The sequence below is a fragment of the Herpailurus yagouaroundi genome, unplaced genomic scaffold, assembly GCF_014898765.1.
Source record: "Herpailurus yagouaroundi ecotype Mexico unplaced genomic scaffold, PumYag 141, whole genome shotgun sequence".
In the NCBI taxonomy this organism is placed as follows: Eukaryota; Metazoa; Chordata; class Mammalia; order Carnivora; family Felidae; genus Herpailurus; species Herpailurus yagouaroundi.
The window spans coordinates 53,234,378-53,261,964 of NW_024412396.1; the positions used below are offsets into that span (position 1 = coordinate 53,234,378).

The 27,587-nt window shown below is 37.2% G+C and overlaps 1 protein-coding gene across 41 annotated transcripts in view; it reads left to right on the forward strand.

Moving 5' to 3' along the window:
- NRXN3 (neurexin 3) overlaps positions 1 to 27,587 on the forward strand; it is a 1,583,151-nt gene that overhangs the window by 1,192,198 nt on the left and 363,366 nt on the right. The gene's annotated exons all lie outside the window — the stretch shown is intronic.

Here is a 27,587-nt window from a genome sequence, read left to right on the forward strand (position 1 = left end):
TCCTTCCTTCCTTCCTTCCTTCCTTCCTTCCTTCCTTCCTTCCTTCCCTCCCTTCTTCCCTCCCATCTTTCTTCCTTCCTTTCTTCTTTCCTTATCCTAAAATACTTTCTCATCTTTAAATATTTTAGATGCAGCTTCTTCATAATTAATTCTGGTGTATAAGGTTTTTTTTTCCTGTAAAGAAGCAGTGGGGCAATAAATATAAGACCTTTTGAAGATCCTTTTAAAGAAAGGTTTCTTAGCCACAGCAATCTCTTACTTGTGAACTCTAACTTTTGATGTTATTGGTGCTTTAGGATTAAGTTCCATTAAGAACGAAAATGTTAGACGTGGTGCAAATTAATAGTGAGGAAATGTTTTTGCTTGTCCACTAAGACTTGGAAAGACCATTTTTAGCCTGATGCCTCCCCACCACTTTTTTTTTCTGGTATTTTCTTGATAAGAAGAAAAGAACTGCATTTGGCTGCTCTTTTCAGTGATCAAAAACATATATTTAAGTAGTTGATTTTATTAGTAGGATTTTCCTAGAAGCTGACTCTACACCAAAAATATCCTTGAGGATATAGCCCTCAAGGATGTTTCTGCCAAATGTGTTAAAGTATTTGTAGGGAAAATATGGCTTTATAGAATTTTCATGTTTTTCAAAATGGCTACTGATTTTCTCAATGAAGATGTAGCACTAATTTTCTGAAAAGAAAATCACTTTATTAACTGAAGAAAACTAAGATAATTAATTTATATAAATGTGTTTGCTCTACCAGAGTCCAACATTTCTATTTCATATATTCTTCCTTTTTTGAAAGGTTACTTGGGAACCATCTAGATATGACCTACAGACATCCCTGAAAAGTGACTATTCAGTCTCTGCTAAACACATCTGGGGATGATTTTTTTTATCATATTTGGGGGAAGGGGTCTCATTCTCTGAATAGCCCTAGAAAATATCTCCACACATTATGACCTGTGACCTTGAGTCCTGTTATTTTTACTCATCATTCTCCATTCTACCTTCCTGAGCAGCATAGCCCTTCCATATGACATCCTATGTATTTGAAGATGGCTGCCAGGGCTTCAAGAGCTACTTGTTAAATATCCTGAGCTCATTCAATTGTTCCTCATGTGACAGCACTTTGAGGTCTCTTTGCATAATGGTGACCTTCCTCTTGAGTCTGACTTTTAGGATCCTATTAAAATAGTAAGAACAGAGCTACTTAAAATAGTATGAACAGTGCAATCATCTCAGAGTAGAATCAGACCAGGACCTCCCTCATGAAGTACCTACTAGGAGACCCTCTGTAATCTGGTTTCTTTTTTTACTTCTCGAGTACTTTTTCTCTCGCTCTTTCCTCTGTGCCTCCAATCCAACCATACTGGTTTCCTTTGCTGCATCTCCAGCAAGCCAAGCACATTTCTGGCTTTAGTCCTTGTCCTCGCCCCCCTTGCCTTCAACCTTATGTCCTCAGAAGGCACCTGATGTCCTTCTTTCTGCTCTCATCTCAGTCGATCACCTCAAAGGGCCCTGCCCTGCCTATCTCATTTAAAATAGCCTACCTTTCCCCAACGTGACTATCCCCTTATCATGCTTTATTAGCACTTAAAACTCTCAGACATTATGTTAAACACCACTTTGCTAGGGTTTTGCCTGCCATCATTATAATAATAGCATCATTATTAAAGCAGGGACTTCATTATGTTCACTGATGTCTTTCCAGAACCCAGAAGAGTACCTAGCATATAGGAGCTTAATAAATATTTGTGAGTGTATCAATTAATTTACTTACCCACACACAGATTATCTTTGGGCAGAGGACACAGAATAATATTTTCATTACATACTTAACAGTACATATAGCCATGCACTAAAGAATTATCTGACTTACAGTAAACCCTAACAGCACTTGGGCTTTCGGATATTAGGGAGTAACGTGTGTGTGTGTGTGTGTGTGTGTGTGTGTGTGTGTGTGTGTGTGTGACAGCACGTGATTTGAAGACCTGTGTCGAAGCCCTCTCGATTACAGAACCTGGAGAATGACAAAAGTGCATGAAGTGAAGGAAAGTAAGCCAGCAAGACTGCTCACTGCACATGAATTTCCAAGGATATAGTTGCTCTTGAACAATCACACTCAGTATATCAAAATAAGCGCTTTATTGAGTTGGGTAAAAGGAGTTACTAGCGAGACTGTAAATTCTCTTTCAGAACAAATGATAACTGAGCCCAGGAGCCCTTTTGTCCTGGGGGGAGGGGGCATAAATTCCCTGAAAGTATCTGTCGCAGGGAATTGCTCTGCATTCATCATGTCCGCCTCCTGCATCATTCATGAATGTCATAAGAGTCTAAAGAATTGGCACTTCATAGCGAAGATGATTAAATAGCCATTATCCTTGTCTCTCCTGCTGCACATTGCTTTTAAAGAGATCCCATTCAGGTTGTGGCATTCCCTGTCCAACCCCCTCTTGTTTCTCACCTCCTGAGGTCTCAGTGTTGGATCGAGGAAGCATTGTGCATACTCCGCCTTGCTTACGTTGAGACTTCTGAACAGATTTGCGGACTAGCACTGTTCCTCTATAATAAAAAGCTTAGGACTTGGAAAAAATGTCATAAAGCTCAAAGTATATCCTCTTCCAGGGAGTACAGAAATTCCAGCTTTAACTTAGATGTTGGAGTGATTAGGCTGTAACTTTTTCAGATATTTTCACTCCTCTTTGCTTTTACTTCCTTGTGGACTAAGAATAATGAGTCAGAACAGGACTCCTTTATATATGATTTTTTATTTTATGTACTCAAATGTAAGGCTTCAGATCATTATGTACCCAGTAAAGCATATACATGAAGAGTAAATACTGATGTAACAGAGTATAAGATATGAGATCTTAGTTCTGTCTCCTGACCCATTTCTTGTCACATATACACATATTTCTATATTCTCTCCCTCTGTCTCTTTCTCTCTCTGTCTCCCTCTCTTTCACACACATATACACAAACACATACAGTTAAACCTGCTCCGTAGTGACTCTCACTACACATCCTTAAGTGATAGAGTCTAAATGGATGAATTAAAATTTATCAATAAACAATTTTTAAAGCACTTACTTTAGAGGCAGCATGAAGAATATAGGAAGGGTACTGGACTGGAGTCGGGAGAGAGTTCTAATGTGGCTCTGCCACTCATCAGCTGTCACCTTGGACAAATTCTGTAACCTCTTTGGGCCTCAGTATTTGCATCTATAAATGAGGACACCAAATATTAGCCCTTAAATTCTCCCTTCAGGTCTTACACTACATGATTTTATGTGTCCATCAAGGGACTCAGCCATCATGGGGACACAAAGAAGAGCATGACACCTCCATCGCCTGAAAGGAATTTTTAATATGATGATTTCCATGTCCATGTAACCCCTAACCCCTTCTGGGCAACTGGGCAACGAGCTTCAGCATTATGCAGGTGCTGGACCCATATTGTCATCTTTTTTTTTTTTTTAATTTTCTTTGTTTTACATCTATTTATTTTTGAGAGACAGAGAAAGACAGAGCACAAGTGGGAGAGGTGCAGAGAGAGAAGGAGACACAGAATCCAAGGCAAGCTGCAGGCTCTGAGCTGTCAGTACAGAGCCCGATGTGGGGCTTGAACTCACAAACTGTGAGATCATGACCTGAGCCGAAGTAGGACACTTAACCGACTGAGCCACCCAGGCGCCCCTCCCATATTCTCATCTTTGTGAAATATAGATTATTTTATTTTATTTTATTTTATTTTATTTTATTTTATTTTGGTTTATTTATTTATTTATTTATTTATTTATTTATTATTTATTTATTTTTTATTTATATATGAAATTTATTGTCAAATTGGTTTCCATATAACACCCAGTGCTCATCCCAAAAGGTGCCCTCCTCAATACCTATCACCCACCCTCTCCTCCCTCCCACCCCCCATCAACCCTTAGTTTGTTCTCAGTTCTCAACAGTCTCTTATGCTTTGGCTCTCTCCCACTCTAACCTCTTTTTTTTTTTTTTTTTTCTTTTTTTTTTCCTTCCCCTCCCCCATGGGTTCCTGTTAAGTTTCTCAGGATCCACATAAGAGTGAAACCATATGGTATCTGTCTTTCTCTGTATGGCTTATTTCACTTAGCATCACACTCTCCAGTTCCATCCACGTTGCTACAAAAGGCCATATTTCATTCTTTCTCATTGCCACGTAGTATTCCATTGTGTATATAAACCACAATTTCTTTATCCATTCATCAGTTGATGGACATTTAGGCTCTTTCCATAATTTGGCTATTGTTGAGAGTGCTGCTATGAACATTGGGGTACAAGTGCCCCTATGCATCAGTACTCCTGTGTCCCTTGGATAAATTCCTAGCAGTGCTATTGCTGGGTCATAGGGTGGGTCTATTTTTAATTTTCTGAGGAACCTCCACACTGCTTTCCAGAGTGGCTGCACCAATTTGCATTCCCACCAACAGTGCAAGAGGGTTCCCGTTTCTCCACATCCTCTCCAGCATCTAGAGTCTCCTGATTTGTTCATTTTGGCCACTCTGACTGGTGTGAGGTGATATCTGAGTGTGGTTTTGATTTGTATTTCCCTGATAAGGAGCGACGCTGAACATCTTTTCATGTGCCTGTTGGCCATCCGGATGTCTTCTTTAGAGAAGTGTCTATTCATGTTTTCTGCCCATTTCTTCACTGGGTTATTTGCTTTTCGGGTGTGGAGTTTGGTGAGCTCTTTATAGATTTTGGATACTAGCCCTTTGTCCGATATGTCATTTGCAAATATCTTTTCCCATTCCGTTGGTTGCCTTTTCGTTTTGTTGGTTGTTTCCTTTGCTGTGCAGACGCTTTTTATCTTCATAAGGTCCCAGTAATTCACTTTTGCTTTTAATTCCCTTGCCTTTGGGGATGTGTCGAGTAAGAGATTGCTACGGCTGAGGTCAGAGAGGTCTTTTCCTGCTTCTCCTCTAAGGTTTTGATGGTTTCCTGCCTCACATTCAGGTCCTTTATCCATTTTGAGTTTATTTTTGTGAATGGTGTGAGAAAGTGGTCTAGTTTCAACCTTCTGCATGTTGCTGTCCAGTTCTCCCAGCACCATTTGTTAAAGAGACTGTCTTTTTTCCATTGGATGTTCTTTCCTGCTTTGTCAAAGATTAGTTGGCCATATGTTTGTGGGTCTAGTTCTGGGGTTTCTATTCTATTCCATTGGTCTATGTGTCTGTTTTTGTGCCAATACCATGCTGTCTTGATGATGACAGCTTTGTAGTAGGGGCTAAAGTCTGGGATTGTGATGCCTCCTGCTTTGGTCTTCTTCTTCAAAATTACTTTGGCTATTCGGGGCCTTTTGTGGTTCCATATGAATTTTAGGATTGCTTGTTCTAGTTTCGAGAAGAATGCTGGTGCCATTTTGATTGGGATTGCATTGAATGTGTAGATAGCTTTGGGTAGTATTGACATTTTGACAATATTTATTCTTCCAATCCATGAGCAGGGAATGTCTTTCCATTTCTTTAAATCTTCTTCAATTACCTTCATAAGCTTTCTATAGTTTTCAGCATACAGATCCTTTACATCTTTGGTTAGATTTATTCCTAGGTATTTTATGCTTCTTGGTGCAATTGTGAATGGGATCAGTTTCTTTATTTTTCTTTCTTTTACTTCATTGTTAGTGTATAAGAATGCAACTGATTTCTGTACATTGATTTTGTATCCTGCAACTTTGCTGAATTCATGTATCAGTTCTAGCAGACTTTTGGTGGAGTCTGTCGGATTTTCCATGTATAATATCATGTCATCTGCAAAAAGCGAAAGCTTGACTTCATCTTTGCCAATTTGGATGCCTTTGATTTCCTTTTGTTGTCTGATTGCTGATGCTAGAACTTCCAGCACTATGTTAAACAACAGCGGTGAGAGTGGGCATCCCTGTCGTGTTCCTGATCTCAGGGAAAAAGCTCTCAGTTTTTCCCCGTTGAGGATGATGTTAGCTGTGGGCTTTTCATAAATGGCTTTTATGATCTTTAAGTATGTTCCTTCTATCCCGACTTTCTCAAGGGTTTTTATTAAGAAAGGGTGCTGGATTTTGTCAAAGGCCTTTTCTGCATCGATTGACAGGATCATATGGTTTTTCTCTTTTTTTTTGTTAATGTGATGTATCACGTTGATTGATTTGCGAATGTTGAACCAGCCCTGCATCCCAGGAATGAATCCCACTTGATCATGGTGAATAATTCTTTTTATATGCCGTTGAATTCGATTTGCTAGTATCTTATTGAGAATTTTGGCATCCGTATTCATCAGGGATATTGGCCTGTAGTTCTCTTTTTTTACTGGGTCTCTGTCTGGTTTAGGAATCAAAGTCATACTGGCTTCATAGAATGAGTCTGGAAGTTTTCCTTCCCTTTCTATTTCTTGGAATAGCTTGAGAAGGATAGGTATTATCTCTGCTTTAAACGTCTGGTAGAACTCCCCTGGGAAGCCATCTGGTCCTGGACTCTTATTTGTTGGGAGATTTTTGATAACCGATTCAATTTCTTCGCTGGTTATGGGTCTGTTCAAGCTTTCTATTTCCTCCTGATTGAGTTTTGGAAGAGTGTGGGTGTTCAGGAATTTGTCCATTTCTTCCAGGTTGTCCAATTTGTTGGCATATAATTTTTCATAGTATTCCCTGATAATTGTTTGTATCTCTGAGGGATTGGTTGTAATCATTCCATTTTCATTCATGATTTTATCTATTTGGGTCATCTCCCTTTTCTTTTTGAGAAGCCTGGCTAGAGGTTTGTCAATTTTGTTTATTTTTTCAAAAAACCAACTCTTGGTTTCGTTGATCTGCTCTACAGTTTTTTTAGATTCTATATTGTTTATTTCTGCTCTGATCTTTATTATTTCTCTTCTTCTGCTGGGTTCAGGCTGCCTTTGCTGTTCTGCTTCTATTTCCTTTAGGTGTGCTGTTAGATTTTGTATTTGGGATTTTTCTTGTTTCTTGAGATAGGCCTGGATTGCAATGTATTTTCCTCTCAGGACTGCCTTCGCTGCGTCCCAAAGCGTTTGGATTGTTGTATTTTCATTTTCGTTTGTTTCCATGTATTTTTTAATTTCTTCTCTAATTGCCTGGTTGACCCACTCATTCGTTAGTAGGGTGTTCTTTAACCTCCATGCTTTTGGAGGTTTTCCAGACTTTTTTCTGTGGTTGATTTCAAGCTTCATAGCATTGTGGTCTGAAAGCATGCATGGTATGATTTCAATTCTTGTAAACTTATGAAGGGCTGTTTTGTGACCCAGTATATGATCTATCTTGGAGAATGTTCTATGTGCACTCGAGAAGAACGTATATTCTGTTGCTTTGGGATGCAGAGTTCTAAATATATCTGTCAAGTCCCTCTGATCCAATGTCTCATTCAGGGCCCTTGTTTCTTTATTGACCGTGTGTCTAGATGATCTATCCATTTCTGTAAGTGGGGTGTTAAAGTCCCCTGCAATTACCACATTCTTATCAATAAGGTTGCTTATGTTTATGAGTAATTGTTTTATATATTTGGGCGCTCCGGTATTCGGCGCATAGACATTTATAATTGTTAGCTCTTCCTGATGGATAGACCCTGTCACTATTATATAATGTCCTTCTTCATCTCTTGTTACAGCCTTTAATTTAAAGTCTAGTTTGTCTGATATAAGTATGGCTACTCCAGCTTTCTTTTGGCTTCCAGTAGCATGATATATAGTTCTCCATCCCCTCACTCTCAATCTAAAGGTGTCCTCAGGTCTAAAATGAGTCTCTTGTAGACAGCAAATAGGTGGGTCTTGTTTTTTTATCCATTCTGATACCCTATGTCTTTTGGTTGGCGCATGTAATCCATTTACATTCAGTGTTATTATAGAAAGGTATGGGTTTAGAGTCATTGTGATGTCTGTATGTTTTATGCTTGTAGTGATGTCTCTGGTACTTTGTCTCACAGGGTCCCCCTTAGGATCTCTTGTAGGGCTGGTTTAGTGGTGACAAATTCCTTCAGTTTTTGTTTGTTTGGGAAGACCTTTATCTCTCCTTCTATTCTAAATGACAGGCTTGCTGGATAAAGGATTCTCGGCTGCATATTTTTTCTGTCTAGCACACTGAAAATCTCGTGCCAATTCTTTCTGGCCTGCCAAGTTTCAAAAGAGAGATCAGTCACGAGTCTTATAGGTCTCCCTTTATATGTGAGGGCACGTTTACCCCTTGCTGCTTTCAGAATTTTCTCTTTATCCTTGTATTTTGCCAGTTTCACTATGATATGTCGTGCAGAAGATCGATTCAAGTTACGTCTGAAGGGAGTTCTCTGTGCCTCTTGGATTTCAATGCCTTTTTCCTTCCCCACTTCAGGGAAGTTCTCAGCTATTATTTCTTCAAGTACCCCTTCAGCACCTTTCCCTCTCTCTTCCTCCTCTGGGATACCAATTATGCGTATATTATTTCTTTTTAGTGTATCACTTAGTTCTCTAATTTTCCCCTCATACTCCTGGATTTTTTTATCTCTCTTTTTCTCAGCTTCCTCTTTTTCCATAACTTTATCTTCTAGTTCACCTATTCTCTCCTCTGCCTCTTCAATCCGAGCCGTGGTGGTTTCCATTTTGTTATGCATTTCGTTTAAAGCGTTTTTCAGCTCCTCGTGACTGTTCCTTAGTCCCTTGATCTCTGTAGCAAGAGATTCTCTGCTGTCAGCTATACTGTTTTCAAGCCCAGCGATTAATTTTGACTAGTATTCTAAATTCACTTTCTGTTATATTATTTAAATCCTTTTTGATCAGCTCATTAGCTGTTGTTATTTCCTGGAGATTCTTCTGAGGGGAATTCTTCCGCTTGGTCATTTTGGATAGTCCCTGGCGTGGTGAGGACCTGCAGGGCACTTCCCCTGTGCTGTGGTGTATAACTGGAGTTGGTGGGCGGAGCCGCAGTCAGACCTGATGTCTGCCCCCAGCCCACCGCTGGGGCCACAGTCAGACTGGTGTGTGCCTTCTCTTCCCCTCTCCTAGGGGCGGGATTCACTGTGGGGTGGGGTGGCCTGTCTGGGCTACTTGCACACTGCCAGGCTTGTGATGCTGGGGATCTGGCATCTTAGCTGGGGTGGGTAGGCAAGGTGCACAGGGGCAGGAGGGGCAGGCTTAGCTCGCTTCTCCTTAGGTGATCCACTTCAGGAGGGGCCCTGTGGCAGCAGCAGGAGGGAGTCAGATCCGCTGCCGGAGGTTTGGCTCCGCAGAAGCGCAGAGTTGGGTGTTTTCCCGGAGCGAGCAAGTTCCCTGGCAGGAACTGGTTCTCTTTGGGATTTTGGCTGGGGGATGGGCGGGGAAGATGGCGCTGGCGAGTGCCTTTGTTCCCCACCAAACTGAGCTCTGTCGTCAGGGGGCTCAGCAGCTCTCCTTCCCTTTGTCCTCCAGCCTTCCCGCTTTCTGAGCAGAGCTGTTCACTTATGACCTCCCAGACGCTAAGTCGCGCTTGCTGTCGGAACACAGTCCGTCAGGCCCCTCCGCTTTTTGCAAGCCAGACTCGGGGGCTCTGCTTGGCCGGCGAGCCGCCCCTCCGCCCCGGCTCCCTCCCGCTAGTCCGTGGAGCGCGCACCGCCTCGCCGCCCTTCCTACCCTCTTCCGTGGGCCTCTCGTCTTCGCTTGGCTCCGGCGACTCCGTTCTGCTAATCCTCTGGCGGTTTTCTGGGTTATTTAGGCAGGTGTAGGTGGAATGTAAGTGATCAGCGGGACGCGCGGTGAGCCCAGCGTCCTCCTATGCCGCCATCTTCCCTCTCCGGTTTTTGGTTTTTTTTTTTCAATATAGATTATTTTTAAAAATAGTAGTGTGATTTATGACTGTAGTTTTCACATAGTTAACACAAGATATCTTTATATCCCTGTTGTTTGTGGGCTCCTCCCCAGAGATTATGACTTTAGGAAGAATATTCACTCTAAAGTAAAACTTTGGACACATGTTAAGAGGTCAAGTCAGATGGGTAAATTGGGGAAATGGAATCACCCCTGGTTGGAATCAGTAAGAGGAGCCCCTTCAGAGAACATGTGCTCCCCTTTTGCTGAAGAAGTCTTACCAGCAGTGCCTCTAGTTCACCAGTTGCTTCAATGCAGGTAGACACTTGGAGCTTTACTTTGTCCCCTGGAAGGAACTCTTCACTCCGTATTAGCCTGGCTTTCTCAGAAACGGGGAGGACCAGATTAAAATGCCAACCTTGGCACTTTACATTCTGCTGTTCCAGCCATGTGAGTCTGATTCGTTCTTGTGGCTGGTTTAAGAGAGATTAAAAGGAGCAAAGGTGTTCTCTGAGTGTCTTGATCTGCACCATGGCAGCTAGAGTCAGAAGCAATGATGACAATGGGAAAGGGAATAAATCCTTGAGAGTGATGTGTATGTGATCTCTGGGAAGCAGATCCTGTGTTCACACGGAGGCTTCAAATACTAGGTCATTGCTTTGGAGAATCTTGCATCACCCAGTAAAACCTACCACCTATGTGACACAATGTGAGGCAAAAGCTGAGCCTGAGAGATAAGGACAGACAGGATATATGGCTGAATAAAGAACTTTCAATTTCCTTTACTTAGTAGATGGACAAGTATCACATCATTAAAAAAAAATAGCCACATCAAAAAACAGCTTTCAATCTGAGCACACATGAGCAATGCCTGAATCTTTTCACATGATTGAATTAATCAGAAGCCCTCATCTAACAGGGAGAAGCACTGTATTAATTTAAATATGGCAGGTGCTATCTAAGTTTATTGCAAGAGCTAAAGACCAATTATCTTGTATTTTTCCATAAAATTGCATTTTCTAAAAAGAGACTGGTGTGTCTGAATATATCCATCATAACAAGTCTTTAAGCTTTGATGGAAGTGACTGCTGTTTATTTGCAGAATGTCATATCTGTACTGTTGAATCAATGCTAAAGATCCATATTAGAACTAAGAAGAGGACCTGGGAAATTAGTTTTTATGGACTTGCAGAATGGCTTTGTGAATAGACGTATACGGCCAGGACCAGGTGTACAGAAAGTGCCTTGCTCCAGGGCTTGGGGACTAGAGAGAAGTTTTTAAAATAGGGATAATGCAGTCACCTCCCACAAGGCACACGGTGAGGAACAAGTAAGAAAATTGTTTTCATTATCTGGTCCTAGAGCATAGGCACACTTTCAGGGGATGTGGGGAGGTGCTGCGGGGAGACAGAGAGACTGAGGTGGAGGATGTGTTTGAAATATATTTAATTAGGCAGGAGAGATGAAAATCACCAAGTATTAGCAAAGGGCAATTGTCTTCCTAAAAGTAATAAAGGAAGAAAAATAGAAGCTATAAGCTGAAGCTTTGAAGGGGATAAAATATTGAGAAAATGAGTAGCTAATGTATTCAGAGGAAATCGGTTTAAAAAATAAACTGTAAACTAATTACACAAATATTATGTAATAATGCAATGGTGTGTTTGTCCATTGGTAAAAGGATAGAGGTTAAATTTTGTTGAGTGAATAATGAAAAATGGCTTTGGACTAGGAATTGGCTTTGACCCATTTTGTTCTCTTATGTGACTCTTGACTGCAGACTATCTTTGTTTTAAGAAAAGCAAAACCATCTAGACTAATATTCCCAGAGATTTATTTCATTTTCTTCAGAAGAACAGAAATTTTATGTATATTAAGCAGAGTTACTATTATATCAAATTGCCTTTGCTGCCCCATGTTATACCCACAGACAAAACAAGCAACATAGGGCTCAGCAAGAAAGTAGTGCTAAGTTACAGCCCATCACATCGTGGAATATTATGCAACCATTGAAAATGGCAACTATGATAATACAGAGAGGTTCAAAAACCATATTAGGCAAGCAATGCAAAATTACGTAAGCACTATGATTACAACCGCATGCAAGCTATGTATTTCTGTCGCTGAAGACTGGAGAAAAAGGCAAATATCTATATGTTCAATGAGTACTATTTGGGCACATCAATTTTACATTATCATTCAGGTTTTCCAAATGCCCAATAATACATGCTTGGGAAATTGGTGTGCAGGATCTGGGTACATTCTATCATGACACAATAGCACAGTCTCCCTTGGGACTTAAAACCATGGCACTGGTCCTTTATAATCCTGGAGCTCTAACCAAACCCCTGACTGTTACCGTACAGCACACGAAACTCAGTAACCCCAAAATTACTTTGTCATTTTTATGCCCTAAACGTGCTTCCTTTTATATCTACAATTTTAGTTAGTTACCCAAACTTTAACATTCTGAGTCAACCTCAATGCCTCTCTTTTCTCTTCCCCAAATAACAAATGGATCACCAAACCCATTCACTCTTCACATCTTTATTACCCATTTCTTTCTCTCATTTCTCTCTTTCACTGACCAGGTTCAGCTGACAACTCTCATGTCCTGGCTTTGGCACTGGCCTCCATCTAGAGCGACATGGACACAGTTCTCTCCTTCTGTTGTCTGCACCAAAGACAAAATTCTTTTCCTGAAACACAGATAAGGTCATGCCTTCCCGTTGGCTAAGGCCATTTTCAAACGGTTTAAACATTAAAATCATTCTTAAAAAATTTTTTATATTGGGGTGACTTTAATATATTTGCTAAACAAAAGTTATGTGTTTCAGAAAGCTAAACATGATTTGGTGGAAGATGCTGTATTGTAGGGATAATCCTTGAAATAGCTCTGTTACTAAAATACAAAACCAAAATTACTATGAGGAAAACACTGGCTTGCCTATTAAGATACTGGCTCATCTGGTAAGGGACAGATAACTTCATGTGGCCTTTTGTGCTCTGCAAAGCTCTTAGCAGCCTATTTTCCAGACCTGTCTTTGCTATTCTCAGCCCTTCAGCCTACACACCACCCAAAAGTTATGATGTTGTTTGTGTTCCCAAAAATATATTGTGTCTTTTGCACCTTTACTCATGGCCTCCCAGTGGAATGTCCTTCCTCTCCTATCCCAACACTTAGCTACAAGTCTTTTTTTTTATTTGATATATTTCTTTGACATATTTTCATTTTATTTTTATTCTTCCCAGTTTTATTGTGATATAATCAACATGACATATAACATTATATTGGTTTAAGGTATATAGCATAATGATCTCACTAATATGTATAATCTAAATAAAATGAATTCAGGATTGATGGTTGTCCGAAGCAGGGTGAGGGGGATGGGGGAAGTGGGTGAAGGTAGTCAAAACGTTCAAACTTCCAGTTGTAGGGGACATCTGGGTGGCTCAGGTGGTTAAGTGTCCAAATCTTGATTTTTGTCTCAGGCCATGATCTCATAGTTCATGGGTTCAAGCCCCATGTATTGGATCCTCTTTCTGCCCCTCCCCTGTCCATGCATTTTCTCTTTCTCTCTCTCTCTCAAAATAAACTTAAAAATAAGGCATCTCAAACTTTCAGTTATAAGATAAGTAAGTTCTGGGGATGTCATGGACAGCATGGTTACTATAGTTAACAATATTGTATTACATACTTTAAAGTTGCTAAGACAGTGAATCTTGAAAGTTCTCATGACAAGAAAACATCTCTAACTATGTAAGATAATCAATGTTAACTTATTATGGTAATTATTTCTCTCTCTCTCTATATATATATGTATATATGTATGATAATTTCTATATCATGTATATGTATGGTAATCATTTCTGTATATATGTATATATGTATCTCTCTATATAGATATATATATCTCTTTGTATAGAGATCTCTCTATAGATCTCTCTCTATATATAGCTCTCTATAGATATATATATATATCCATATATATATAGATCTCTCTCCATATATCTATGTAGATATAGATATATCTATATATATAGATCTCTCTATATATATCTCTCTATAGAGATGTATATATAATATACTACATATTATATTTAATATATATAATTATTATGTAGTACAAGTCTTTATTTAAAGCTGCTGACTTTTCTCTGTGGGTTCCTGTCTCATTTTGAACATATCTCTACTATAGAACTTGTATTGTATATACAATGTTCTTAGTACATAGAAAGGACTCAACAGACTTTTTTTTTTTGGTCATATCATTGTGTTTAATTTTAACTGATTGAGTGCTCTGTTTTTCTTCTAAGAATAGATTACTTTGACTATACTCACTTTTAGTTAGTTTTAAAGTCTACTAAAGCTAGTCTCCATTCTTTATTCTTCCTTTTAAAATTTTCTTGGAAAATTTTACACACTTATTTTTCTTTATGAACTTGAGATTCTGTTTAGAGGTAATTTAAAGATTAACATGCTTATTGATGTATTCACATTTTCCTTCAGTAACATCATATGTATCTTCATATATATGGACATGTTTTGCGTGCTCCAAAAATTATAGTTTCCTTTATATAGCTTTTCTTTATATAGCTTTCTTGTTATATTATTTTACAATATTTTATAGATTTTTGTTACTGTGGTTGGGATTTCTCTTTCTCACTTCAACCTGGTAGTTACTATTATTTTTTTTAATGTTTATTTATTTATCTTGAGAGGGAGAAAAAATGTATGCATGTGAGCAGGATAGAGGCAGAGAGGGAGAGACAGAATCCCAAGTAGTCTCCACACTGTCTGTGTACAGCCCAACATGGGGCTTGATCCTGCAAATCATGAGATTATAACCTGAGCCAAAATCAAGAGTTGGACGCTTAACTGACTGAGCCACCCAGGCAGCCCCATAGTTACTGTTATTAAAACAAGCTCTTGATTTTTTTTATCGTGGTAAAATATACAGAATGAAAAAAATTACAGTTTTAACCATTTTTACACGTACAGTTCAGTAGCATTAAGTACATTCCCATTGTGATACAACCATCACCACCATCACCAAAACTTTTTCATCACCCCAAGCTCAAACAGTTGTCTCTGATAGAAAGGACTCTCTCCTTTGATAATAGTTGCCTATCAAACAGTTGCTTCCCACCCCCTCTCTGTTCTAATAACCACTATTCTACTCATGTCTCTGTGAACTTGATTACTCTAGGTATCTCATATAGGTGGAATCATATATTTGTCCTTTTGTATCTGGCTTATTTCACCTAGCATAATGTCTTCAAGTTTCATCATGTAGTAGATTTCAGGATTTCATTTGTTTTTAAAGCTAATATTCCATCGTGTATACAGACCCATATTTTTTTTTATCTATTTATCTAGTTACCACTTTGGGACTACTGTGAATACTGCTGTTTTGAAGATTGGTGTACAATTGTACAATGTCCGGTTGAGTCCTTGCTTGCTTTCTTTCTTTCTTTTTTTCTTTTTGTCATGCACTTAGAAGTAGAATTGCTGGACCACTGGACCATATGGTAATTCTATCTTTAAGTGTTTGAGGAACTGCCATACTCTTTTTCACACTAGCTTTACCATTTTATATTCCTACAAGTGGCTCAAAAGGGTTTCAATTTCTCCACATCCTTGTCAGCATTTATTTTGTGTCAGTTTGACACAGAATTAGAATTACAATCTAATAGCCATGGAATATGAAGTGCTAACTCATTATGATTTTGATTTGTAGTTCCCTCATGATTATTGATGTTGAATATCTTTTCATGAGCTTAGTGGCCATTTATATACCTTTGGGGAAATATATATTCAAGTCTTTTCCCCATTCTGTAACTGAGTTGTTTGTTTTGTTGTTTGAATTGTAGGAGTGCTTTATATAGTCGGGATATTAATCCCATGTCAGACATATGATCTGCAAGTATTTTCTCCCATTTTGTGCGTTATGTATTCTGTTGATAGTGTCCTTTAATGCACAAGTTTTAATTTTCAAAGTTTAATGTATCTATTTTATTCTTTTGTTGCCTGTTCCTTTGGTGTCATATTCAAAAAACAAACAAAAGACAGAACAAAAATCATTTCCAAATTCAGTGTTTTGAAGCTTTTCTCCTATGTACTCTTCTAAGAGTTTTATAGTCTTAGCTCTGTTAGGTCTTTGATGCATTTTGAATTAATGTTTGTATATGCTATAAGCATCTAACTTCACTTTTATGCATATAGATATGTAGTTTTCCTAGTGTCATTTATTCAAAAGATTATCATTTCTCCATTGAATGGTCTTGGCTCCCTTGTCAAAAATCATTTAACCATCTATACAATAGTGAAAAGCTATTGATTTTTATGTATTTATTTTGTATGGGACCAACTTATCAATTGATCTCATTAATTTTAAGTTTTTAGATGAGTTATTAGAAAGATGTATGTATCCAATCATATCTTTAAAAATTATTATATTATTTCCCAATATTTTACAGCTTATTTCATTTTATTGCTTATTTTAATAAGAACTTATAAAACAATGTTGAATAATGTTGCAGTAATGAACATCTCTATGTTCTTGATTTTAATGGCAAAGAATATATAATTTTACTATTTAATATGATGTTCAGTGTGCTTTTAATAGTCTCTATCATATTTATAATGCTCTTTTCAATTCCTATTATAAGTAGAGTTTTTGAAGGAATGACTGCTGAAGTTTTTCAAATACTTTTTAAAATCCTAAATGGAATTACAATCTAATTCTACCTTAATTAGGTGATATAATGATCTTTGCAAGTAGATACCTTTATGTTGAGATACAGTATTTCTCATATTCGTGAAATGATATATTATTCTTTTAATGTATCATTGAGGTTTATTCAGAAGAAATCTTTAGTCAGTATTCATAAGTGAAATTAGTCTAGTGTTTTATTCTGTTTTTATGCAATATATTTATTAGGTATCATTATTACAAATATGTTGAATTTGTAAATGAATTGGGGGAGATTTCTGACCTTGCCTGTGGTCTAGTATGATTTGAATAACTTAGGAATTACCTTTTCTTCGAAAGTTAGATAAAACTTATTTGTAAAATCATCTAGTATCTTTTGCATCACCTGTATCTTTTTAACTAGTAGAATTTGAATCACCTTTTCAGTAGTTTCTGAGGTCATTTGTCTATTAAGTGTATCTACTTTTTCTTAGAAACCTTTGGCAAATCATATTTTCCTAGAAGTGATGGCCACAGCAACTGTGTAACTCTTATGGCAGAATTCTATCATAGGGAAACTGATGGAGTGTTCCTGTTGTTCTACGTTACAAAAAAAAAATTCAGTAAAGTTCTCTGACTGGTCCAACTTGGGTTTATTTATCACATATTAGCTAATAAGCTGTATGTAAGGGGCAAAATCTTTTAAGGGTTTGACAATTTCCATTCAAATCACATGATATAGAAGAAAATAGTCATTTCCATATGAAGGGGCTTAATGTTGCAACACAAAGAGGGAAGATGTACTGGGTATATGGAATAAAGAAATTCCCCTACAGATACAAAAAACTTTAGGCAGGCTCTTCACATTGAGGTGATCACCATAAATAATTTAAAACTAAATTATTTCTAGAGTTCTGTATAGTGTGCATGGTAGCTATTTTGATCCTTACTGCAACTTTTTGAGATGAGTAGGTAGAAGTATCATCATCCGCTGAATAATGGGGAAACTGAGGCACAATGAAGATAAATGATTGTTATAGGAGAAGAGACCATAATATTTGAAGTTTCTTTCATTTTCTTAATACTGGCATGGGTTTTATGATTAAGAAATATGTATTTCATAGAAGCAAGAGTCAATGCCCTTAAAAATATTAGCTGACTTTCCCAGGAAAATCTTGTCTTATGAATTAGAGCCTCAATACACTGAAGTCATCTGTTTATAGTCCTTGGTTCTTTGAAAGTGTGAAGTCCATATAAATCTAGCATTTAAGTCAAACACTATAAATAAGCAACCACTCTTCATCTGTATTTCTTTTTGAGAGAATATTCAGTACTTAGAAATCCCTTGATTGCTTTTATTAGAGAAGGTATTTCAAAGCTATGGAATAAAAAGAGGAAAAGAAGGCAGATACATGCCCTCTGAACCTCCCTTTTATTTTGTGTCCCATAAGATGTCATCAGAAGGAATGAGTTTCTTTCTTTCTTTTTTTTTTTTTTTTAGTATAATTCATTGTCAAATCGGCTAACATATAGTGTGTACAGCATGCTCTTGGTTTTGGGGGTAGAGTCCCGTGATTCATCACTTACATCCAATACCTAGTGCTCATCCCAACAAGTGCCCTCCTCAATGCCCAACACCCATTTTCCCCTCCCCCATACCCTTCATCAACCATCAGTTTGTTCTCTGTATTTAAGTCTCTTATGGTTTGCCTTCATACCTCTCTGTAACTATTTTTTGTCCCTTCCCTTCCCTCATGGTCTTCTGTTAAGTTTCTCAATTTCCACATGTGAGTGAAAACATAGGATATCTGTCTTTCTCTGACTGATTTCACTTACCATAATACCCTCCAGTTCCATCCATGTTGCTGCAAATGGCAGGATTTCATTCTTTCTCATTGCCAAATAGTATTCCATTGTGTGTATGAAGCACATCTTCCTTATCAATTCATCAGTTGATGGACATTTAGGCTCTTTCTATAATCTGGCTGTTGTTGAAAGAGCTGCTGTAAACATTGGGGTACATGTGCCCCTATACATCAACACTCCTGTATCCTTTGGATAAATTCCTAGTAGTGCTATTGCTGGGTCATAGGATAGTTCTATTTTTAATTTTTTGAGGAACCTCCACACTGTTTTCCAGAAGCTGCACCAGTTTGCATTCCCACTAACAGTGCAAGAAGGTTGAAGGAATGAGTTTCTTAAAAAATGCTACAGAGAAGTCTGATGAATAATTATAAAATGATCATTTTTATTTTTGTTTTCATTCATTTATAGTTTGTCTAAGGACAAATGTATACATGATCTTTGCACAATGTAATATAAAATAGAATAATGGCATTGCTATTCTTAAATATGTTGCATTTCTTTTCTATTGTGTATTCTTGTTAGGTTAAATCTAAGATGTTTTCATATATACGTATATTTTACTAAAAACAGTTTGCAGCGTGATTTAGGAACTGAGGGGTATCATAAAACAATTTGACTAAAGATGGGTGTGAGTTTATTCTCTGAGCCTGCCAAAAATTCACCAAAGAAAAATTATTCAAATGTTTTTGTAGTTGCTTTCTTTTATAATTTGGAAGCTCTGTTCCCCTCCACCTAGGAAATATTATGAACCCTAACTGATGAGTATTTATAAAATATTTCCTCATGGTGATGAAATGACAAAAAGCTGAGAAGGATTAATGGGCAGATACCTGAATGACAGTGTGAAGATATGAAAGTATAGGTGAGCCAAGTTTTATTGATTAATTCAACAGCATTTATTTCCTGAGCATTCAGTGTTGATAGAGAGATAAATTAAACAGCCCTGTCCTCCAGGGGCTCATAGTACAGAAGGGTTCTGGATTTTCATTTTGTTTGACAATCAAACTTAATATTTATTCTCTTAAACCTGAATACTGTGCAATTTCCTAGGACTTACTTTGTGTTTCTATATAAGAAACAAGCTTGGTTATGAAAGTTAAATTAAATTGGCCGGGAGATAATCTCTGAAATAAACCTTATATAGAATCCACCCCTTCAGAATTTAGATTTTTATGAGTGTCGTGTAATTAATGAAGAGCAGCCTATTGTCTGACCTTGCTTTATGTACTTTGCAGAGAACAAGCTCATATTAAACCAATGTCATTTAAATAAAATAAAACGATCGCCCCTATACTGCCATTTCCATTGTGAGGGAATTGAGTTTCCATCTTGTTTGTGGTTTTGTTTGGATTGATTTTGCTTGGATTTTTTTGCCAAATGTTAGAAAGCCATTGTTCTTCTTCTCTTCATCATCATTGCCATCTCTACACTCAATATACAGGTAAAAGGTAAACATATTAGGGATACATCTTGGCATAATGAAAAGAATGTAGATCATTGAGTTATATAGATCTGGATTAAATACCTGATTTCATTAGATCTTAAACAAGTTATTTTACCTCCTTCTATCGCTTCCCTCACCTTTAAAACTGGGATGGTAACTGTTATGGGCTGAATTGTGCATCCCCAAAATTCATACATTGACGTCGTAACCCCCAGTATCTTCAAATGTCACTGTACTTGGAGACAGGGTACCTGAAGAGGTAACTGAGTTAAAATGAGGTCATTAGGGTACGCCCTAATCCAGTATGACTGGTGTCCTTTTAAGAAGTAGAAATTAGAACACTGAGGGGTAAAGAGACTAGGCCATGTGATGACACAGGGAGAAAACAGCCATTTTAGAAGAATCTGACCTCCCTCAATATCAGAATTCTAGCCTCCAGAATTGTAGGAAATAATTTTCTGTTGTTTAACCCACCCAGTCTGTGTTACCTTGTTATTGTAGCCCTAACAAACTAATTAATACAGAAAAAGATATCTAAAGTAGGGGCGCCTGGGTGGCTTGGTAGATTAAGCATCTGACTTCAGCCTTGGTCATGATCTTGCAGTTCATGAGTTCAAGCTCTGCATCGGGCTCTGTGCCCACCGTTCAGAGCCTGGAGCCTGCTTCAGATTCTGTGTGTGTCTCTCTCTGCCCCTCCCCCTTCTCCCCGGCTGCTTGTGCTCTGTCTCTTAAAAAAAGAATAAACTTTAAAATTAAAAAAAAAAAAATCTAGGGGCACGTAGGTGGCTCAGTCAGTTAACTGTCCAACTTTAGCTCAGGTCATGATCTCGTGGTTCATGAGTTCAAGCCCCGCATTGGGCACTGTGCTGACAGCTCAGAGCCTGGAGCCTATTTTGCATTCTGTGTCTTCCTCTCTCTCTGCCCCCTGCCCACTCACACACTCTCTCTCAAAAATAAATAAACATTAAAAAAGTAAATAAATAAAAAAAATATGTAAAGTAAAAGTTACAGGAATTTGAAATATTGTATTATAGTGTATTATAACATATAATAAATGATTCATAAATATAGTTGGCATAGTGTTAATGTTAGTAGTAACATTAGTATTACAATTAGTATTGTTAAATACTACCAAAGGTTTGTGAAGGAAATAATCGTCCCAAACAAAAAAAAAAATCAATGAGTTTACAAAAATTATTTTAAGTAAGGGGAATTTAAACATATCCCTGGAAGCTTTATTTTTAGATTATTTCTTTTTTTTTTTTTTAAGTATATTTGTTTATTTTGAGAGAGAGAGACAGAGAGACCACAAGCGGGGAAGGGGCAGAGAGAGAGGGAGAGAATCCCAAGCAGGCCCCACACTGTCAGCACAGAGCCCATTTTTGGGTCAATTTCAATGTGGAAAGCATTTGAATACTCTATCACTAATCCATTTTTTCCTAGTGCAAGAGTTCTGAAATTTGATGAGTGAAAATAACTTTGTAAAAAATGTTTTGATGCAATGTGTTTCTAAAAATTTCATTATCTCTCAGACTCAGAAAGGGTCATAATTTACTTGTCAGTACTCATGAATGTATCCAGAAACTATGTGTGATTTTCTTTTACTCAGAATTTGAGGGAGCACAGGTGTGTATAAGAAATCGTAGCAGGAGGTCATCTCAATTGTTGGCATAAGTTTTAGAAATAATATAACTATTTGGTTCCTCTTAGGATTCCCCGGAAAATTCATAATAATGTTCCCATAAAAAGATCCGACCAAATATTTTGCCAAAATAGGGTTTGTACACATGTAATCATCCATGAAGAATCGTTCTTTTGGATAATATGACCAGAATTAAATAGTAGTGGACGTTTTTATTTGTAAAAAAAATAGGTTAATAGGTTGAATTTTAATTGGTTTCATATTTTTCTCTCACCAGCTTCTATGGAAGCTTTGGCCTTGGACACAATATATATAATTCACCATATGCACGGGCTTGAGTTCCAGTATTACCAAGCACATTTTATAACACACTGAACCAGTATTGGTTCTGCTGGGAAGTCTTTGAGTTGCAGTTTTCATTCCAGAATACTGGAACATGGTCTGAAATGTTGCTTCTGTGTTTCCGGGCTTAATGCCCTTTGTTTTTTGTTTTTGATTTTGTTTTTGTTTTCTTGTTCCCTTTGGTTTTCATTGTGCTCCCTTGAAGAAAGAGGAAGAAATTGACTCATACAGAGGGAGCCCTCACCTTGCCTGAGCTTTGTTTAAGAAATGGGGCTTGGCTCTCCCTGATTATATATTTGACTCCAGGCGCCTTCTCAGCTGAGCAGTAAATCTGATCATTTCTTTGCCAAAGATAAAGGATGTTCTTTAAAATAGATGAAATTTCTCTCTTAACATTCAGTCGCTTCACTTTTGCTTTATTTAAGGCTTCTTTATCATCAGTTTTAGTGTTTATTTCAAAAAATTCAGAGTCGACAAGATAGATCATAATAAACCGCCCATTCAATAAATACATTGCAGGACTGTTTGTAAAATCTTTATCACTTACTTTGTACTCCCTAGGGGCTCTCTCTGTAGTGAAGAGGTTTTGATCATAGTTTTTCCATCTGCTATTCCTTCCTGTGGAGCTCTGGGTCCCCAGGGATTCCTTTAGGGAAACTTCATTCTATTGGCCAGCAGGCCAGCTGGATGAGGGGAGTTGAGGGCAGAGTCAAGGAAAGGAAGATCTGGTTTTGCTCTCATCTCCACCACTTAACATCAGGTCAAGTCGTTTAATCTCCTTGAGTCTCCATTTTTCTTTTTTATACAAACAGCAATGAAAATATTTGCCATTAACACTTCAGTGGGTATTGGGGTAAGAGGCATCAAATGAGATGCTCCCAAAGAAAACAATTTGAAAACCATTCAGTGCCATGAACATATAAGGTCCTGCTGTGATGAACATTCCCAAAACATCCAGGGGGTGTGTGTAAGGGGAACCATAGAACCAACTGAGTAAAAGAAATTGAGAAACTGCTTTTTCAGGCCATCAGTCATTATGAGATCTTTGAGCTTTATGTCTCGGTTTGCTAGGAAAGATATTTGTCACTTCCAAGTCTTTCCATTTTGGTTTTATTAGCTATATAGTTAATTGATATGAATAAAATGTAGTTTTAAGTTAATAGCAATAACTTCATCTACAGACATAATATATTTTATATCATTGATGGTCCATTTATTTCCCAAAAGGATTTACCAATTTACAATAAAGAACACAAATGTGGATAAAGTTGATGAAAGAGTAGTAACAATAGAAATTAGGAATAGGGAGCCTGAAGTAATAGAGGAAGACAGATATATACCTTGGTATCATGAGATTTTATACTAAGTTCTTAGGCAATGTTCAAAGAGCACTGGAGTAGGAGTTTGACCTCATGTTTATTACCCTAGTTTACCTACCAGATGGTTTCTACCGCAAGAATTATACATATTTTATTACTTAATTTGTTATTGTATATCTTATACTTGTCCATGAGTAAATTACCTAGTTCTCTTTAAATTTAATTTTCCCAGGTTTCCCCTGAGAGATGCTTGCAAACTTGTTCCATTTTAGCGCCAACCAGAAATTATTTCAGGGAAAGCTGATTTTCTTTGTTTTCTTTCTTTTTTTAATATATAAAAAACACACATAAATATACAACCAACATTATATTTAGATGCATTTCTAAAGCCTTATATCTGTGATTATTTGATGGAGAACGTAATAAATTAATTCCAACTGTTCTATTTCTGACTAAACTTTCTTACACACACATACACATATGCATAAGCATGCACATATGTATGTATATATTATTTTTATATTGAATATAAATCCTAAGAGGTCCATGATTCAATTTCTGTTAGTACTCCTACCAAAAAGTAATATGCTATTTGGATATGGGACTAGAAATAAAAGTTATGTCATAATGGCAGGACCATGAGGTTAAGAAGTCAAAGCAACAATTGTAATAATTATCCAAATAGTCTAAATAAAGAAAAGTTAAGTTGTCATCAATAATTAAATTCAATTCTATTAATAAGCAGTAATATGCACCAAGATTTAAGAATTATTTCTTGGAGAAATGTATGACCTAGAAAAAACTTTACCCTGTATTCTTCTTGAGAACTCGTAGATCATCTACTTGATCAGATTATTGTATGAGTATATAAAGCTGCTCCCCAGGATTCCTTCATGATCTCAGTGGAGACTGTTCTACCCTTTTCTTCCCCCCACCAATCCCACACACAGAATACACACCCAAACACACATATTTATACCTTCACATATCTGGCTCTTCCAAAACCACCATCAGCCCCATCCCAGTAAATAGCTTGCCAGTTAGGAAAACAATAAGCCAAACCTACTTTTTGGGATCTTTGAGATGAAAGAAGTTGTGTGTTAAGTAACATGTCAGGCTGGTTGACTGTTTAAAAATAGCGTGTATCCACTTAATCTTTGTTAATGGTGACCGTATGGAAATTTCATTCCTGAAATATTCTATTGGTGGGACTCAGCAACCTCAGCTGCTTACAAACTTGCAAGTCCTGCAATGTGAAATAGCCAGAATGCCACCGTAGCAGTTTTTCTTCAGTTGAATTGATCACTCTTTTCTAGCAAGCAGGAAATTTGCATGGTTTCAATTGTTAATAAATGGAGGATGATCTTAGCACCAGCATACTTTGCACAGTGTGAAACCAACAGGGCTGCTAGGCTCAGGGGAGAAAGCATGTGATGTCGTATTGCATGGCTTGGAAATGAAAATCTTTAATGGATTAAGGAGGGTTCTCATAGTTCTTAGGATGTTCCCAAAATGTTGATTTGTAATCCACATTTTAAAATAACAAAATTAACTTTTTAATTTGAAAATGTAAAGCAAAATAAGACCATGTTCCCCCTAGGACTCTAGGCATTTTATATTAAAATTAACAGAAAGTGAATATTTATCTTTAAAAACCATGCAAGATAGCAAAGCTAACTAAAGAAGGGGAAAAAATAACAGGTTTTCAGAGTAGAAAGTTGTAAGTATTAATTCACTTTCTTTAAAGCCAACATTAAACTATGGGAGCATTCAGGGTCTTTATTTACCCTTAGTAAGAAATTTAGTACCAAGAATACATATTTTAAGATTTATTTCCATATAGCAGAATAAGCCATATGCTAAAGACTTTGTACTTTTTTGCCTTTTTCACCTACAAAGTTAGAATTATCTATCATAGTGACATTCCAAATTCAGAACAATAAAAGCAGTAAAAATAATTTTTAAGACAGATTTTGTACCTACCCTGATATTGTCATAATGAGGTTTCGTTCTTTGTTTAAAAATTAAAGCCATGGTGGCCTCCAAACCACTATATAGAAGTCATATATTTATCATTTAAAATGGACTTTCTCTTTACATTGAGAATTACTGAACAGTCAATGGATAAAAAAGTATAAGCAGAAAGTTTGTAAACATATTTATATGGTTAGAAGGCCAACTAACTTCTGAAAATATGCCAGGTTTGGGAGGATATGGCTTTGTTTTCATTCCACTTTAGTCTTATGTGAAAAGGATAAAGAACAGTCAATTTTGCATCACTGATATAATTTATTGGATAGTTTTATTAAGCTAGGATTGGTATTTAGTGAAGACAGGCTTTTGGAGGCAGGAGGGTGAAGCTGGAGACCTAAAGAGGTACCACTTTTTTAAGTCAGATGCTTGGGTCTCTTGTTTCTAAACATTGTTAACAAATGAGATATCCCAGAGAATTATTGCAAAGATTTGGCTAATGAATTTGAAAAGTTTTTCTCAAAGCACCAGGCATATGTGTTGCTATTATCAACTTTGGACTTGTTCTTTTTGTACTGGTAAAATTATTTTCTGATAGAGTATGGGAGTATAGATTTATCTCTGAGGCAGAATCCACTACGTATTTAGGATAGAATAGGGTAAGGTTTTATAAGTTGCCACAAAATGTCACAGGCTGATTTGCATTCTTGGTGATTCTATACGTTGATCACTGAGTAACCTTCACTTTTCCAAATAAAGAATAGAGAGAGTGGCGATGACATTTGTAAGCATCTACAGAAAAGGGAATTATTTGAATTCTTCACAGATGGATAGATATCAAGGGTAAATTATTATATCCACATTTCTAATTTTAAGAAGCGTTGAGGGTACCTGTGGATAGTGAAGAGCAAACAGTTTTGCATACAGAATTAATTGTAAACTTTACATACCACAATCCCAAATTCTCCAGATTGACTGTGGAGGTCTTTTCAGACACCATCCCCTAAGGATTGGGAAATTCATAAAAGGAAGATAATGTCATGCTACATGTAATACACAAACTGAGCATGCTGGTCACTAGAATAGTGACCTTTCAAAAATGACAAATTAGATTCTATATGCCTCAGAATATAATATGGCTTAGTGCTTAAAATAAGCATGAGATGTGACATATACTCTTAATTCTAGCCTCATAGCAGTTGACTTTATTATTTATAAATAAGCTGCATAACTCATTTTTTTTCTTCAGAGAGCATAATTCAATCCAGTATTCCCTGTAAACTAAATGTGGACCAGTGCTTGAGACTTTTAGTAAAGCTGAAGAAATCTGCATGCTTTTCTAATGCTGCTTTAAAATAGTTTCAGGGGCACCTGGGTGGCTGAGTCAGTTGAGTGTCCAACTTTGGCTTAGGTCATGATCTCACAGTCCATGAGTTTGAGTCCCATGTCAGGCTCTTTGCTGACAGCTCAGATCCTGGAGCCTGGCTCGGATTCTGTGTCTCCCTTTCTCTACCCCTCCACGACTCACACTCTGTCTCTCTCTGTCTTTCAAAAATGAATAAACGTTAAAAACATTTTTTAAATAGTTTTGGAGATTGAACCATGTTCAGTGGGAACACACAAGAAAATCTGCTGCCAAATGTTCTTTGAACTTTGAGATGAGTAACATATGGAAGTACTCACTATGGGTAAAGTACATATAGCCATAGAAGCTACAATGATGTAGTCCGTTCTGGCTACCAAATCTACATGCTTTTCCCCAAATTTGTATTTAAAAACTTGTTTTTAGAAATAGACTTTAAAAATTTATAAGATGCTAATATTTTATTTCTCTTCCTGTTTTCTATGTTGTTTTGTTTTTTTTTTTTTAGTTTTGTATTTTGTTTTCTTTGCATTTTTTGTTTGTTTGTTTGTTTTGAGAGAGTGTGCGCACAAGTGGGGCAGGGGCAGAGGGAGAGAAACAGAGAATGTTAAGCAGGCACCACGCTCAGCGCAGAGCCTGATGCATGATGTGGGGCCCTGGGATCATGACCTGAGCTGAAATAAAGAGTCAGAGACTCAACCAACCGAGCCACCCCAGCACCCCTCTATGTACTTTTAAATTAATATATTCTTTCTAATCCCTGACTTTGTAAATAATAAGAGTGACAGCACAGTAAGTACTAAGAACACTGACAAAACCACTGTTCGTAAGTGACAATACCACTTATGTTCCAAATTCATCACCCTGAGATTTTTTCTTCCATGTCTTCTATATTTCTTTTTTGAAATTTAGTTTGCAAAAGAGACAGAAGCTGTTATATAATACCAGATAAACACCACCACTAGGGGAAAAATTAAGTTAATTTGTAAAACGCCTCTGGAATTAATTTTTATCACGTTTTTTATAACCACATAATAGTGAAATAGGCAAATGCTTTTAGTCACAGAACTTGGTTTCCTCAGACTGCAGCTCTTTTCTGTGAGGGTGGTAGACGATCCAGGTGTGAAAGGGATAGCGGCTTTAGGCTTGCACACTCCCTTCAGTCTTGTGAAACAT